Raw genomic sequence first — 16,346 nt, forward strand, 5'->3', positions numbered from 1 at the left:
CAAGTGTCGCCCCTTTAAGGCCTCCCTGATCATCCTGTCTAGCCCTGCTCCCAACACCCTGAACCTATTACCTTATTTTCTTCAATTACTTACCACTATTTGAAATCACTTATTTTTTTTTGTTTGTTTTCCCATTCTAGAATTCAATCTTCAAGAGAGCAGGGACTTTATCTGTACTGCTCACTGAGCATAACGTCTGATACGCAAAGATACTCAGTATACATTTGTTGGAAATATACAGCCTCTAACCCAGAAGGCCTAGAAGTTCCAGACAGATTACAATAACCACCAAAGAGCCACGGCAACAGGGCTCAATGCTTGTGGGAAGGTTCGCTGGGGAAACAATATTAGATTTGGATCTTGAAGAATGTTATATTGTATCCAATGCTTTAAGTCTCCAAAACTGTCATGGTACTTAATGTCTCCACGCCTTCAATAACAATAAGGAAAAAAGGAGTACATTTATTGAATACTTTCTACATTCCAAACACTATGTCGTTTTGGCATGTATTATCCTTCTAATAAGCTATGAGGTAGGTGCTTTTGTGTCACCGTTTTATAAAAAAGGCCTTTCAAAACAACAGGCGAAAGGTAACACAGCTGACCCTGGTGCAATGCCAACCTGCGCATCTGTTCTGCAGACGTAGTCCCTTCCTCCATCAGCCTTCTCTCCCACCTAAGCTTGCGCCACCTGCCCGTGGAAGATTTGATGGCCAAGGACGCGAGCCCCTGTGAGGCCCCAGAACTATCTTTTCAGTTGTGAACTTAAAGGCTGACAAAGATGATCACTTTAATGTGGATAATGATGAAAATGAACACCAATTATCTTAAAGAATGGTCAGTTTAGGGGCTGCTGCAAAGGACAAATTAAACACTGTTGAAGCAGAGGCAATGAATTGTGGAGAAAGTCCAATTAAAGTAACACTGGCAAGTCTGAAAATGTCCGTAGAGCCAACAAATCTCCTTGGTGGCTCTGAAATAACACTACCTGTGTGGTCTCATGGTTGAAGTGTGATTCGGGGCCTGTACTTTTTAGCAGGCAGCAGCCGTGGAGAAGGTGTAGAGGCAGCAGATGAAGAGAAGGAGGATGTGAAACTCCTAATTATATCTGCAACGTGTTCTGCCCCTGGAAATGGCAGCAAGGTTCCACAGAAAGAGTAAAACTTCCTGCTGATGAAGTTGATGATAAAGATGATGACTTTGATGAGGAACTGAAGAAAAAGCTCCAGCAAAGAAACCTATACAAAATACTCCAGCCAAGGTGTAGCTCAGTGGATTGAGCACGGGCCTATGAAGCAAAGGGTCGCCGGTTCGATTCCCAGTCAGGGCACATGCCTGGGTTGCAGGCCAGGTCCCAAAAAGGGGACACATGAGAGGCAACCACACATTGATGTTTCTCTCTCACTCTTTCTCCTTCCCTTCCCCTCTCTCTAAAAGTAAATTTAAAAAAAAAACACTCCAGCCCAAAATGCAGAAAAATAAAACCACAATAGAGAAGACTCAAAACCATCAATACCAAGATCAAAAGTTCAAGAATCCTTGAGGGAAAAAAAAGGAAAAACTCTTAAAACACCTAAAGGACGTAGTTCTGTAGAAAACATTAAAGCAAAAATACAAGCAAGTATAGAAGAAAGTGGCTCTCTTCTCAAAGTGGAAGCCAAGGTCATCAGTTATGTAAATAACTGCTTCCGGATGACGGACCATGACTGATCAAGATCACTGGCAGTGGAGGAAGTCTCTTTACGAAAACAGTTTAAACAGTTTGTTAAAAATTTCCAGCTGCCTATTTTATTAATGCAGAGTAAGAACTTTCCCTACCATGTCTGATAAGCGTTGTCCAGGTTCCATTGCCAAGAACGTGTTGTCCAAAATGCCTGTTTAGTTTTAAGGTGGGAATCCACCCTTTGCTTGCTTTTAAGTGTGTATGGAATGTTACCGTAGGACACAGCAGTCGTGGTGGTCAAACAAAAGTGGTGGGGAAACAAAAATAGATATGTGACAGACACTCAGCATTTTCATCTAAGGGAAGTAAACACAGCTGAGAAGCACGGAGATCTGGGCACGAGTGACTCTGAGTACACGGAGTTGTGCGGCAGTGTGAGTGGTCACATGTACAACTGACACAGTGCAGGTGAAAGTCAAACAAGCAGGTCGTAACTCTGATTTACACCACCACCCGTAACGGGTAACAGTCAATAATGTTTAAAGCAATTCTTGGTATAGAAATACAACTCACAGGTTATTACATCTATTTTTCTCCCTCATCCGTAACATAAAGCAGACAAAAGTCCTCGAGAAGGAACTCTTTGTACAGAGACATCACCTCTGTCGTACACAGCCACCAGAGCACCTTACACAGCCCTACCTCATTAGTAAGGTCCCTTTAATTCTGACATAAAAATAAACCATGGTATTCAGTTTGGGATCAGGCTTGCATGTATTGGCACAGCCAAAACCTCCAATTTCATCCCTTGTTTCAGATTTCAGCCTCTGCCGAAGGCTTATTCCCAGAAAAAGGGTTTTTCTTGGTTTATGATAATACTTCTAATTTTTCAAGCCCACACTTAGTAAATGTAGATAGAACCATAACATTTTCAAAGTAAAGAGAAGCCCTGAGTTTATCCAGATTAACCTCTTCATCTTATAGGAAAGAAATTGAAGGCTATGGGATTTAAATTACTTGTGCAAAACATGACAAAATTAGAAAACATGGAACTAGAAAAGTCAGTTAAGAAGGAAAATACCAGCCATAGTATCTTCTTAGTTACAAAGAGAACTCTCTGACAACAAGAGTATTTTCTGGTCGAAAAAAAATAGAAAACTGCAAAATGGCTTAGATCAACATGTCTTTTAACTGTTTTGGGCCATGGGGCCTCCTTAGAAAACTGGGTGAAAGCCACAGACCCCCCTCTCTAGGACCTAGAGGGTCTGGCGTCTGCATGTACGTACACACAATTTAGTACACAGTCCAAAAAGCTCATAGATCCATTGACTAACAATTCAAATTCACTTTGGCCTAGGTGAAGAAGGAAAATCCTGGGAACATTCCCAACAGTAATTATGGAGTTGGAGGGAAAAGGCAAGAACAAAGATGATCATTTATTAACTACTACATGCCAGGCAGCACGGCAAGAGACTGCAGTCATCCCTTGGTATCATGGGGGATTGCTTCCCGGACCCCTTACAGAGACCCAAATCCGAGGGTGCTCAAGTCTCTTGTATAAAGTGACAGAATTTGGGTGTAACCTCTGCATATCCTCCCATATACTTTAAATCGTCTCTAGATTACTTATAATACCCAATACAAAGTAAGTGTTATGTAAATAGTTGTATGTATTATTTAAGGAATAATGACAAAAAAAGTCCCCACCCATACCAACCACAGGCTTATCGATATAGTACAAGTTAGCAACACTGTAACATTGATTTTTTCCTCTGATATTTTCCATCCAGAGTTGGGATGCAGAGCCTATAGACACGGAGGGGCGACTGTATGTACATGACTCATTTAACCCTCAGGACAAGCCTATGAGGTTTTTTAAAATTTGTTTTAACTAGTAACAAATGTTCATGGCACGAAGTTCAAGAGACATAAAGAGTATAGTGTGAAAATTCTCTCATTCTTCCTCTTTCCTTCAGCACCTGATTATCTTCTCTAGAGGGAAATTCTCTGTGCTTTCTCCTAGAGATGTGTTTCGCATAAAAGCATATATACACACACACAGAAAGAGACAGTTCTAGACCTTCCCCTTTCAACATCAACATGAAGACTGTCCCCATCAGGATGCACAGTGCTGCCTCATCATTTTTAACTTCTGCACACTACTCTATTTTAGAGATGTACCAGTATTTATTTAACCAGTCCCCTACCAATGGACATGTAGATTATTTCCTATAGTTTGCTATTTGTAAATTACCATGATAACAGTGTCATATATTCTTCTACATATGACAGTTCACACATGTAAGAACATCTATAGTAAAAATATCCGGTAGTATATTCTTTTCAGGAAAAAGGACTTTTGCCATTCCCCTCCCACCCCCCAAAAAACCTGTGTGCAATAAGAAATGAGGGAAGAGTATCTACCAGCCATATGCTAGCCCATTACTGCAACTTAATTTTACAGGTTCTCTTGTACTCATCAGTATAACCCAATACCCCTCCCCCATTGTTTTCAGAAACTGTTTTGGAAGCCAGAGAGGAGGGAGGCCCTGGTATTCAAAGCAGATGAATGTACAGTATCCCCCTGGAAAGCTTTCAAGTACGAAATGTACTTGGGTGTAAAAGTAAACAAGGTAAAAGAAATACAAGTGAAAGGAGACTCAAATAGTCCTTAGCTTAGTAAAATAAATGTCTTAACTATTGGAGCTGGGTGTTTCTCTTATCATTTCTTATCCCTGGCAATATAAAAATTCAGACACTTCTATCTATACATCCATTAGGCTATAATTACATCTCTCCGAGGATCTGTTCACTATCACTGCAAAAAACCTTGACAGAGGTGGTGAAAGTAAGCACGGGAAGCAAAACCTTCCCATTAAGTAATAGCAAACGACTGAAAATAAAGGCCTGCGAATGCTCGAGTATTAGCTTAGTGATTTCAAGTTTAGACCAACAGTCCTGAACTCTTTGACCTGTCTCCAGTTTCTTACTACAGCGTTTTTAAATTTTTTATAAATATTTTATTTATTTATCTTTAGAGGGGAAGGAAAGGAGAGAGGGAAAAAAACATTAATGTATGGTTGCCTCTCGTGAGTCCCCTGCCGGGAACTGGCCTGCAACCTAGGCATGTGCCCTGACTGGGAATCGAACCGTGACCGTGTGCTTCAAAGGCCCGAGCTCAATCCACTGAGCTATGCCAGCCAGGGGCGTTTTTTTATTTTTAAACGGACTTTATTTTTAGAGTTTTAGGTTCACAGCAAAATTGAGAAAAAGTTCAGGCAGTTCTCATCTATCCCCTGCTCCTAATATACACAGCCTCTTCCACTATGAGCCTCCTGCACCAGCGTGGCACGTTTGTTCCAGCGGATGAACCTACGCTGACACATCAGCATCACCCGAAGTCCACAGTTTACATTAGGGTTCACTCTTGGGGTGGTGCGTTTTCTGGATTTGGCAAAGATATAATGACTTTTATCCACCACCATTATACTATCATATAGAAGTTTCACTGCCCTAAAAATCCTCTGTGCTCTGCCTATTCATCTCTTCTACTGCCCACTCACCCAATCCCTGGCAACCACCGATCTTTTCCCTGTCTCCTGAGTTTTGCCTTTTACAGAAAGTCAGAGTTGGAATCATACAACAGCCTTTTCAGACTGGCTTCTTTCCCTTAGTAATATGGATTTAAGGTTCTTCCATGTTTTTTTTTCATGGCTCGATAGCTCACTTCTTCTCAGTACTGAATTAATATTTCATTGTCTAAATGTACTGCATTTTATTAATCCATTCACTTGCTTCCAAGTTTTGACAATTATGAGTAAAGCTGCTATGAACATCCATGTATGGACACAGCTTTTCAACTCATTTGGGTAAATCCAATAAGTGTGACTGCTGTATCATATGCTAAGAGTTTTTTACCATACATTTTTAGTTTGTAATGAATGGCCAAACTGTCTTCCAAAGTGGCCGTCTCTTTTGCATACCGGCCAGCAACGAATGATGGGAGTTCCTACTGCTCCATTCTAATAGGTGTGTAGGGTAATCTCATCATTTTTTTAAGATTTTATTTATTTATCTTTAGAGAGGAAGGGAAGGAGAGAAGGAGAGATATATCAATGTATGGTTGCCTTTCACGAGTCCCCTGCTGGGAACTGGTCTGCAACCCAGGCATGTGCCCTGACTGGGAATGGAACCGCGATAGTGTGGTTCGCAGGCCTGTGCTCAATTCATCATTCTTTACATTTGCATTTCTCTGATGACATATGATGTGGAACATCTTCTTATATGCTTGTTTGCCATCTGTATATTTTCTCTGGTAAGATGTGTTAAAAGTCTTTTGCTTTTTTAAAATTTGGGTTATTTATTTTATTATTGAATTTTAAGAGTTCTTTGTAGTTTTAAAAAATAAGTCCTTAATCAGATATGTCTTTTGCAAATATTTTCTTCCAGTCTGTATCTTGTCTTCTCATTCCCTTGATACAGGTATTTTTAACAGATGAGAAAACTAAGGCCCATAAGTTTACCTGCTCAAGGCATCCAGTAGGAAGTGGCAAAGCCAGGACTTAGACTCTGCTCTGACCACCACTCCATGCAGTGTTTTCTAGAACTTATTTGGAAAAGGAGACAAAATACTGAAGGGTCAGGGGGAAACACAACCACCACCACAATTGCCCTGGTTCTGAAAAAAGGAAACCACATACCTCCTTGCTCTTAGGCTTCGAATGCTTTCTGAGGACCCCTCCCACTACCGCGTTTCAGTTATCAGCCATGAGCTGACAGCTGCTCAACGTCTACTTACAGCCCAGATCCCGCTGATCTGTATTCAAATGCCTACTGGACATCTCCATGGGTTCAATCCATGGGTTCCCCAAACACAGCCTGTCCAAAAATTAAACTCATCAAATTACCCCTGAACCTGTTCCTCCTCCTCCTGAATTCTCTCTCCATTTCAGAAACCTCCAAGTCACCCTAGAACCAGTCCCTCCTATCCTACCATTTCATTGCAGAAGCCCTGTGTCATAAAATTCTGTGTCCTCTGTCCAGTGGCCCCACTGTTTTCCACAATTCATCAACTGCTACCTAGTTTCATGTCCCTTCTTTTCTCACCTAGATTCCCTGGTCCACCTTGAAAACGGCTCTCATAAATAACTTCACTCTCTATCTCCCTCCATCATTTTTGCCAGGCAAAGCCTCAATCCCCATGACCTCCATCAATCTATCTAGCCTATCTTTGGGCAAGCAGCTAAATTTTGCAAGGAAAAAAAACTATGTGAGCAAACTGGTTTCACTTCTTTTATTTTAGAGAGAGGGGAAGGAAGGGAATGTTTCTCTCAGTACTGATGTGAGAGAGAAACATTGATCGGCTGCCTCCCATAAGCTCCCCAACTGGGGACTGAACCTGCAACTTAGGCATGTGCCCTGCCCAGGAACCGAACCAGTAATCTTTTGGTTTGCAGGATGATACCCAACCAACTGAGCCACAATGTCTGAAATTCATCTTCCCAAACCTTAAATGAGCATCAATAGTACCTCAGTCATCTTACAAGTTTCTCTGTGGTACACACTCCCATTATCCACTCCAGGAAGACTATTTCATGTTTGTCCCCTGAAACTTTGACCTTAACTTTCAAGTGACATTTTTATTTTATATTTATAGAAAAAGAAAGAATAAATAGAAAACAGGAATATATCTGATCTATACTCTCACATTCCAACTGCCAGGCCTACCTAATCCGCTCCAGCTTCTCCTCCTCCCCCCTCTCACTGAAGGGTCTTACCTCGTGCTCTAGATTCCATTTCCCCTGCAAGTTCTTAGGGACTCGACTCTTTCCACAGGATCCGGCCTCTACTTATCTCTCCAACCCTGTCTCCCATCAGGTACCATCTTGCTCATAATACCAATATGCTTTTCCAACTTTGGGCTCTTGCACACGCTGCCCATACCTTTTATTTCTTTCATAATTTGAAATTGGGGGGTTAACCCATTTATTTATTTTGTCCACTTCTCCTGTGCAGTTGACTCCCCACCACTACCACGATGGCCTTAGGCAACCATGACCGGCTTTCTGTCCCTATAAATATATTCACCTTTTATAGGCAACATCTTATAAATGGAATATAAAATACATTAATTATCTTGCCTAGCTTTTTCCACTTAGCATATTTTTGAGACTCATCCATATTATTCCATGTGTAGTTCATTCTATTTATTGCTAAGTAGTATTCCTTTATTTAGATGTATTGTCATTTATTTATCCATTTACTTGTTGATAGGTATTTGGTGTTCTTTCCAGTTTGGGACTACCTTTGTATAAACACAGCATTTCATTTTCTTGGGTATAGAGATAGGTAGGGGCAAAATTGCCGAGTCATTATTAAATATATATTAAATTTATAACAAGAAAACTCTTACCCACCAGTAATTTATAAGCATTCCCATTAATTTATATTCACACTAATACCAGGTATCATCAATCTTTTAAATTTTCACCATGGCAGTGGGTGTACAGTATTTCATGGTGCTTTTAATTTACCCTTCCCTAACGACTTATGATGTTGAGCAACTCCTGTGCTTATTGGCATTCAGATAGCATCTGAGGCAGGTCTCTTCAAATCACTCGTCCATTTTAAAAAATGCACTGTGCGTCCATAGTCTGAGATCCATTGTGAGTTAATTGTTATACGTGGAATGAGATAAAGGTAAAAAGTTCAAAAGCACAGAAGGTACTACAATTGTCCATACATGCCAAACACAGAGTAATCTCAGGATGAAAACTTTATTCACACTACAAAGCAGGACAAATAAGAAATGTATGGTGTCAGCTGGGTGTGAGATTTATCAGAATGATCACTTATTAAGTTATATAATACCTAATCACTGGGTGTACACACAAAACTAATATAATAATGTATGTCAATGGTAACTGAAAATAAAAAATAATTTTAAAAATTTTTAAAAGAAAAATATGGAAGTTTTTATTCTAAGTTCACTATAAACAGCTCACCTAAAACAAATAATATTCTAGTGCCCTCTAGTGGCGAGAAACTGTAGTGATATGCCATACAGAGAGGACTAGTAACACATTCAGAGGAATACTACATATCGAAAAATGATTTTCATTTATTCTCCTCACTCTTTTTAAAGTGAAAAGTTAAAATGGAAAAATATTTTGCTGTTTTAAGCAATTTTAACCCAATGTAAATGCAGTAAAATAGAAAATTGGTTAGAAAAACAAAACACGTGTTTGGAAGTTATATTCCCATAGTACACTTCCCTACACAAAGGAAATGAGAATCAGAGATCAGAGGAAAAGAGAAAGAATTTTACATAAGTGATTGAGCAAGGATGTAAATAAAATGGTTTAAGATACGTAGTTTAAATACAATGTCAACATTATTTATAGGTTAATATTTACTTGTATATAATGCAATATATAATGCATAATATTAGACACACACAACATATTTTTCTGGAATGAAACACAAGAAGCTATAGACAACGATGATTATCTGTGTAGACCAGGAGTGGTAGGGAGATAGGGAGAATATACATACGCACACATATATAAATATAAAATTATTTATATATTACATGTTATATTATATATCATATAACATCACACTCTATTACATATTGTATATTATATTTAACTATACGTAATATGTATAATGTACATGATACAAAATGTTTCACATTATATATAAAATACATGCTATACAATACACAACAAATACTGTTATAATATATAACTACAACATGTTATAATATATAACATTTCATGTGTTATAATATATAACATTATATACATATATTAAGATTTTATTTATTTATTTTAAAGAGATGGGGGGAAGGAGAAAGAGAGGCAGAGAAACATCAATGTGTGGTTGCCTCTCCTGCATCCCCTACTGGGGGCCTGGCCCACAACTCAGGCATGTACCCTAACCAGGGATTGAACCAGCGACCCTATGGTTCGTAGGCCTACGCTCAGTCTACTGAGCTACACCGGCCTGAATTTGTATATTTTAAATATATGTAATAAGTGCTCTTTAAAAATGTACACCAATCATTGTCACACAGTAAAATGGAATTTTATATGCTTATGTATGAACCCCCTAAAACAGGTGGGAAATGAATAATACTTTGCTAAGAACAGTCTAATAGTTGATTATAATGAACTCTTATTAGGTCCCACAGGGTCCTCTTATACCTCTGAAGTCCCTGTCTGAAGTGCCTTTCCTGTCTCCTTTATATATACTCCTTTCTATTTACTATTTGCCTTCCCCACTTTTTTCTAATGCCAAAGCATATGCTGCTTCCTCTATGAAGCTTCATCTTTATATTCTTAGAGATAATCCATTCTTATAAGTTTCTGTTGTAATTATTTTTATTTTGTAACAGTTACTTTGAGCTCTGGCTAATGTGGCTCAGTGGACTGAGTGTTGTGCTGGCCTGTGAACCACAGGGTCACTGGGTCAATTCGCAATCAGGGCACATGCCTGGGTTGTGGGCTGGGTCCCCAGTGGGGGTGTACAAGAGGCAATCACACACTGATGTTTCTCTCCCTCTCTTTCTCTCTCTCTTCCCCTCTCTCTAAAAATAAATAAAATCTTTTAAAAAAAGTTTACTTGAGCCAAACTGTACTGTAATTATTACCTAAGTTACTTAACTGGCTTATAGCCCAGGCTGCTCTACATTGACATTCTTCCCTTTGAGCACCTGCTAAATCTTTGCAACTGTTGGTAAATACTTAGGATCACAGTCAGAGTTTATAGTTCTTATTTCCACTACTTTACCCCAAATATTTTATATGATAATCACGAGTGTGTCAATCCCACCCTAGAAATCCACAGAGTTCTAGATGAGCACCCTGGGGCCAGGACTTACATATGCTCAGTCCTCCATTTCCAACTTCACTGGACCCACCACCCCTCGCCACCACTGCTGCGGCCGCACACCTCCCTTCCTTCCCATATCTCTTTTTTAAAAAAATATATTTTATTGATTATACCATTACAGTTGTTCTATCCCCCCTTCATTCCCCTCCACCCTGCACACCCCCTCTCCCACCCTTCCCCCCCTTTAGTTTAATGACCACGTGTCTCAAGTTCTTTAGATTCTATATTTCCCCTACTATTCTTGCCCTCCCCCCTATTTTTTACCTACCATCTATGCTACTTATCTTCTGTACCTTCTCCCCCCTTCTCCTCCTCCCACTCCCCTGTTGCTAACCCTCCATGTGTTCTTCATTTCTATGCTCCTGATCTAGCTGTCCTCTAGGTTTGCTTTTCTTTTAGGTGTGGTTGTTAGTAACTGTGAGTTTGCTGTCCTTTCACTGTTGATATTTTTTATCTTCTTTTTCTTAGATAAGTCCCTTTAACATTTCATATAATAAGGGCTTGGTGATGATGAACTCCTTAAACTTGACCTTATCTGAGAAGCACTTTATCTGTCCTTCCATTCTAAATGAAAGCTTTGCTGGACAGAGCAACCTTGGATGTAGGTCTCTGGATTTCATGACTTGGAATACTTCCTTCCAGCTCCTTCTTGCCTGTATGGTCCCTTTTGAGAAATCCGCTGACAGTCTGATGGATACTCCTTTGTAGTGACTGTCCGCTTATCTCTTGCTACTTCTAGGATTCTCTCCTTCATTTTAGTCTTGGCTAATGTAATTATGATGTGCCTTGGTGTGTTCCTTCTTGGGTCCAACTTCTTTGGGACTCTCTGAGTTTCCTGGATTTCCTGGAAGTCTATTTCCTTTGCCAGACTGGGGAAGTTCTCCTTTATTATTTGTTCAAATAAGTTTTCCACTCATGGCTGTTTCTTTTCCCCTTCTGGTACCCCTATAATTCGGATGTTGGAATGTTTAAAGATGTCCTGGAGGTTCCTAAGCCTCTCCTCATTTTTTTGAATGCTTGTAACTTCACTTTTTTCTGTTTGGTCATTTCTTCCTTCCTTCTGGTCCACCTCCTTGATTTGAGTCCCACTTTCCTTTCCATCACTATTGGTTTCCTGTGCACTTCCCTTCATTTCAATCAGTTTAGCCTTCCTATGTTCCTCTAATTTGTGACTATAATTAACCAGTTCTGTGAGCATCCTGATCACCAGTATTTTGAATTGTGCATCTGAGAGGTTCGCTATTTCTTTTTCGCTTAGAGTTATCGGCTCTGGGGCTTTGAGTTCTTCTTGAGCCATCTTTTGGACTGTTTGTGCCTGTTACCTATGAGGAGCGGAGCCCTAGGTGTTCACCAGGGCGGGGCAACTCAGTCACTGGGTTGTGACGCTGTATGTGGGGGCGGGGTCAAAGGAAAGCAATGGCAGCCGCCTGGGCCCGTGCAGTTCGTCCCACTGCGCACGAATGTGCAACCATGGTCAGCCTGCCGTGGCTGAGTTCGCCACTGCGGCCTGCGTGGTCCATCCCACTGCTCGCTCCTCTGCTGGTTTATCTGCACGCATATGTGTGACCGCAGCCAGCCCACTGCCCCGCGCCCTCACTGGGTCAGCCCGATGCAGACCTGCCTGGGTGCCTGGGGTCGGGGGATCTTTCTTGCCTGTACCCGCTCCACTGCTGGCTCCGCCCCTCTTACTGATCAGGTTGAAAGGTTGGTTGTTGTCGGACTTCCATGTAGTTCAATTTTCTGTTCTTTGACTGTGTCTTTGTTCTCCAAACCTTTGTTGTATTCTACTTGGTTGTGGGAGAAGGCACAGTGTTTCCACCTATGCCTCCATCTTGGCGGAAGTCCCCCTTCCCGTATCTCTTCATTGCTCTCTCTCTGGAAAGTGCTACCAAAGAATTATATGCTGAACTTAATTAATTTAGTGGAGTTAATTAATGGAATTTAGTTAATTCCATCTGTAAGGGTAACTTATGAAAGTAATTTGTATTTCCAAAAGTATGAAGTTCTAAATACACTGAATAAGCCTCCCACTACAAACTAAATATATAGTATAAACATGTATTTAAACTTATTACTTCCTTGGCCAAAAGTTATGAACTGGCAGGGACAAAAAAGAGGAGAAATCTCAAGTTAAAACTGTCTGGCTGAACCACTCCCATAACCTTGACCCACAAAACTGTGAGCAAAGTAAAGTGATTGTTTAAAACCTCTAAATTCTGGCAGTGGTTTATTATATAACAATACGAATGTAATAGGTATCACACAGCTAGTGGGCAAGCTCTCCACTTTATAGTATTTGAGATCAATATTGAATCTTGAAGGCATCTGCACTTTACTTCTATTTTTTCTTGCCTTAGAATTTTAGAGAGATTTTTCAAAATTCGGAACTGTAGCCAGACAGCCTGGGGCCTGGCTGCCCGTCACCATGTATACACTAGCACGAAGATTTGTGGGGAAGGAAATAGGTTTTAGCATTTGGCCTGGCCCCTCCGTTACAAAACCACTCATTTCATAGGTGTAGAAACTTAGGCCCAGAGAACTGAAATCACAGAACTAATCCCAGGCCAAATTAGCAACAGAACACAGATCGAAACCCATGCTTCCTGATTTTCAATGCAGTGCTTTTTTCCTCTAACCCAAACTTCTTTGTATCTTCTCTTTCTTCAGTCTAGTCTTTTTCCTTGTGACCGGGCAGTACAAACAATTTCAATCAATCACCCCTTTATATTTTGCTCCAAAGAGCCCAGATTTATGTATAATTTAAGGACTTAAAGAGCATTTCCTAGTGTCTCTAATCCTGCTGAGTCTCCAGCCTTCTAAAGTGCCAGCCTCCTGGGGCAGCTGTTAAGTGTATGAATTATCTCCAGTACAATAAATAATTTGTTACCAAGTATATCTCGGTAAGAGGGTGGGCGATGATGGTAGAAGCGCATTATTTGAGTAACAGGACTTACAGAGCTTCCCGCAAGGAAGACAGCAGGAGTCCATTCCTGACCCAGACCGAAAACTGCTGCTCCGGCGACTGTAACAGGCAAAGGTCATCTACAAGTATAACAATTCCTAACAAAGGTCTAACCTGCATTAAGGAAGGCTGGTGTATCGGATAGGGTTAGCACCGGAGAAACAGAAGATAATAAAAACAAAGGAGAGGGAAGTTGCATGAATGCAGCACAACTATGAAGTTACGCAGACATCTCACCACAGCCCATATTAGAATCACAGCTGGACTTGTAGTTTTTTACATATATTTAACTGGTTTCTCACTTCTGTACCATAGCCTCAAAGTAAGATTGCTAATAAAAGGAGATTACAGTCTCTAAGATTCTAGCTTAAAACTATTTGAAACCACTCCGAGGTACATCAACGGGGTTAGTTTTGATTTTATGGCCTGAAGTACATTCAAACAACAGAATATGATACATCTGTAAAAAGTGGAAGTTTTTGTATTCAGACAGAAGGTTTATATTACGTGATCCTTCTGTGTAAGAACGAGGGATAAGAATAAATATATGCACTATTATATTTGCATAAAGAAACAAGAAAAGAAGACTAGGTCAGGAAAAAAGTTTCTGGCTATTTACATGTAAGTTCATTATCAAACTTACTGCCCCGCAAGGGGCAGTAATGTCCCTTAAGGACATTATCATGGTACTTCTTAATGTCCCATAAGGACATTATAATGCTACTTCTTATTTAACTTTTGTTCTTTCCTAGCCTAGAACAAACTGGGCCACCTGGACGGAATGTTTTAGTGTGATATGGTACAACAGGATCTGAGGATGGAGTTATATGATACTGACTGATGTCCAAAGTCTTCTCAGATCGGAGAAGAGACGGCTTTTTCTCCACATAGATGAGAACCCTCACACTCACGCTTTCTCTCCCACAATAATGTTTCACCCTAGGTTTACCTCCACTAACCTCTGAACAATAGTTTCAACTTAAATAAATTCCTTACTATCTGATTCCAAGTACTTACCTAGTTTCTGGGCCATACATTTTAGACTTCAGCTGTTATTGTCCATCCATTTGCAATGATAAATGTTGACAAATGACTGACCAGCTCTCTATATGTACAACAGTCTTTGCAGAGTGCCCCCAGTGCACATTTGAGGAAACACTCTGGAACTACCATTTGAATGGTAGTTTCAGAAACTACCAGTTTCTGAAAGTGTAACCCTGTATAACCAAAAGTCATAAACCCTATGCCATGCTGTACAATCTTTCATATTCCTAGGTTTTCCAATCCTGAGAGACAGCTTAGAATCTACTAATTTCACTCCAAAATAGTGAGTTTCAAACATGCAAGCAGAAAAAAAAAGCTATTAGTCATCTACATCTCTTAGCTGCCAGAAAAAATGACTAAGGACCAGCACAAATAGCTGTAGGCAACATACTTGAATCAGAGTGAGAATCAAGATTAGGAATGTAAACACCATACCCTTCCCTCAACATCCACCCTTTCTTCTAGTCCTCCCCAATTACCGCCACCACTTCCTCTAAGGAGGGCAGCTGCGGGAAGCAGCTGGTTTACTTACTAAGCCTGCTATATTTGGTTTATCTGGCACAGAAACGCACAAAAAGTCAAAAAGAGGGCTATTTGTTTATGATCGGTTCAGATTCTTTTCTCCCAGGTAAAACGACCTATAAAACTAACAAAAAAGAACTGAGAGAAAGGAAAGGCAACGGAGAATTTCCTACTGAAAAGCTAAAAGAGATGGGCCTAGTGAATTGTGAACTGTAAATTTCTAAGTACCGTACTTCTGGTTTCTGATCCTGTTACTAGTCGCCATGGCTCCAGACTTAGGGAACAAGCCACGTAATGGTTCCAAGGTTATTATTTAAAGGTCTTTCAACTGCTCACAAGTTCAGATCTCAGAATAACACTGCTGTTTCAACCTTATGGTTTTTATAAACTAGAGCCAAGAGGAAATTACAGACACCATCGAGAGTGGATACACCCCAGCCCAGAAATATCTGTTCAGAAACAGAGAAAAAGAAGGAATGATTATTATTTTTATATGTTTATTGATTTTAGAGAGAGGGAGAGGGAGAAAAACATCAATGTGACAAAGAACCACCAACGGGTTGCCTCCTATATCAGGCCTGCCACCTAGATGTGTGCCCTGCCCGGAACTGAAACCTCAACCTTTGGGTGTACAGGATGACGCTCCAACCAACTAACTAAGCCACACTGGCAAGGGCAAGGGAATGACTATTTTTTCTAATCCACCCCACCCCTTCGCTGTGAAATGAGTATCTTTTTAAAAACTTTAATAATGGCTCTGGCTGTTGTGGCTCAGTGGCTGGAGCAACGGCCTGCAAACCAAAAGGTCTCTAGTTCGATTCCCGGTCAGGGCGCATGCCTTGGGTTGCCAGCCAGGTTCCGAGCTGGGGGCATTCAAGAGGCAACAGATTGATTGCTGTTTCTCACACTGATGCACCTCTCCCTCCCTTTCTCACTCCCTTCCCCTCTCTCTAAAAAATATTCTTTTAAAAAAGTTTTTTAAAAAAACTAATAATAAAATTCATGTTCAGCATGGAAAACATTAAACAAAAGGCAAAAATCAACCATAATCCCAACACTCAGCTATTACCACTATTGATATTTTGGAATATAGCCTTTTGGTTAATTTTATATGCAAAAAATGAGAGCATGTTATAATCTTTTTTCCATGTAATATGTTATTACACATTTCACGTCTATTATATCATCAAGTACTGTAACTGAGAGCATGAATTTTGAAGTCAGACAGATATAACTGGGTCCCAGCTCTTCAACTTACAA

The 16,346-nt window shown here is 40.2% G+C and overlaps 1 protein-coding gene and 1 pseudogene across 2 annotated transcripts in view; one reads left to right on the forward strand and one right to left on the reverse strand.

Annotated features, from left to right (window-relative positions):
- The window catches only part of AHCYL2 (adenosylhomocysteinase like 2), a 156,758-nt gene that overhangs the window by 76,126 nt on the left and 64,286 nt on the right, over positions 1 to 16,346 (reverse strand). The gene's annotated exons all lie outside the window — the stretch shown is intronic.
- Positions 817 to 1,920, forward strand: LOC118989160 (nucleophosmin-like; annotated as a pseudogene).

This window comes from Sturnira hondurensis, unplaced genomic scaffold (genome assembly GCF_014824575.4).
Source record: "Sturnira hondurensis isolate 20B ecotype Veracruz unplaced genomic scaffold, ASM1482457v3 Scaffold0006437, whole genome shotgun sequence".
In the NCBI taxonomy this organism is placed as follows: Eukaryota; Metazoa; Chordata; class Mammalia; order Chiroptera; family Phyllostomidae; genus Sturnira; species Sturnira hondurensis.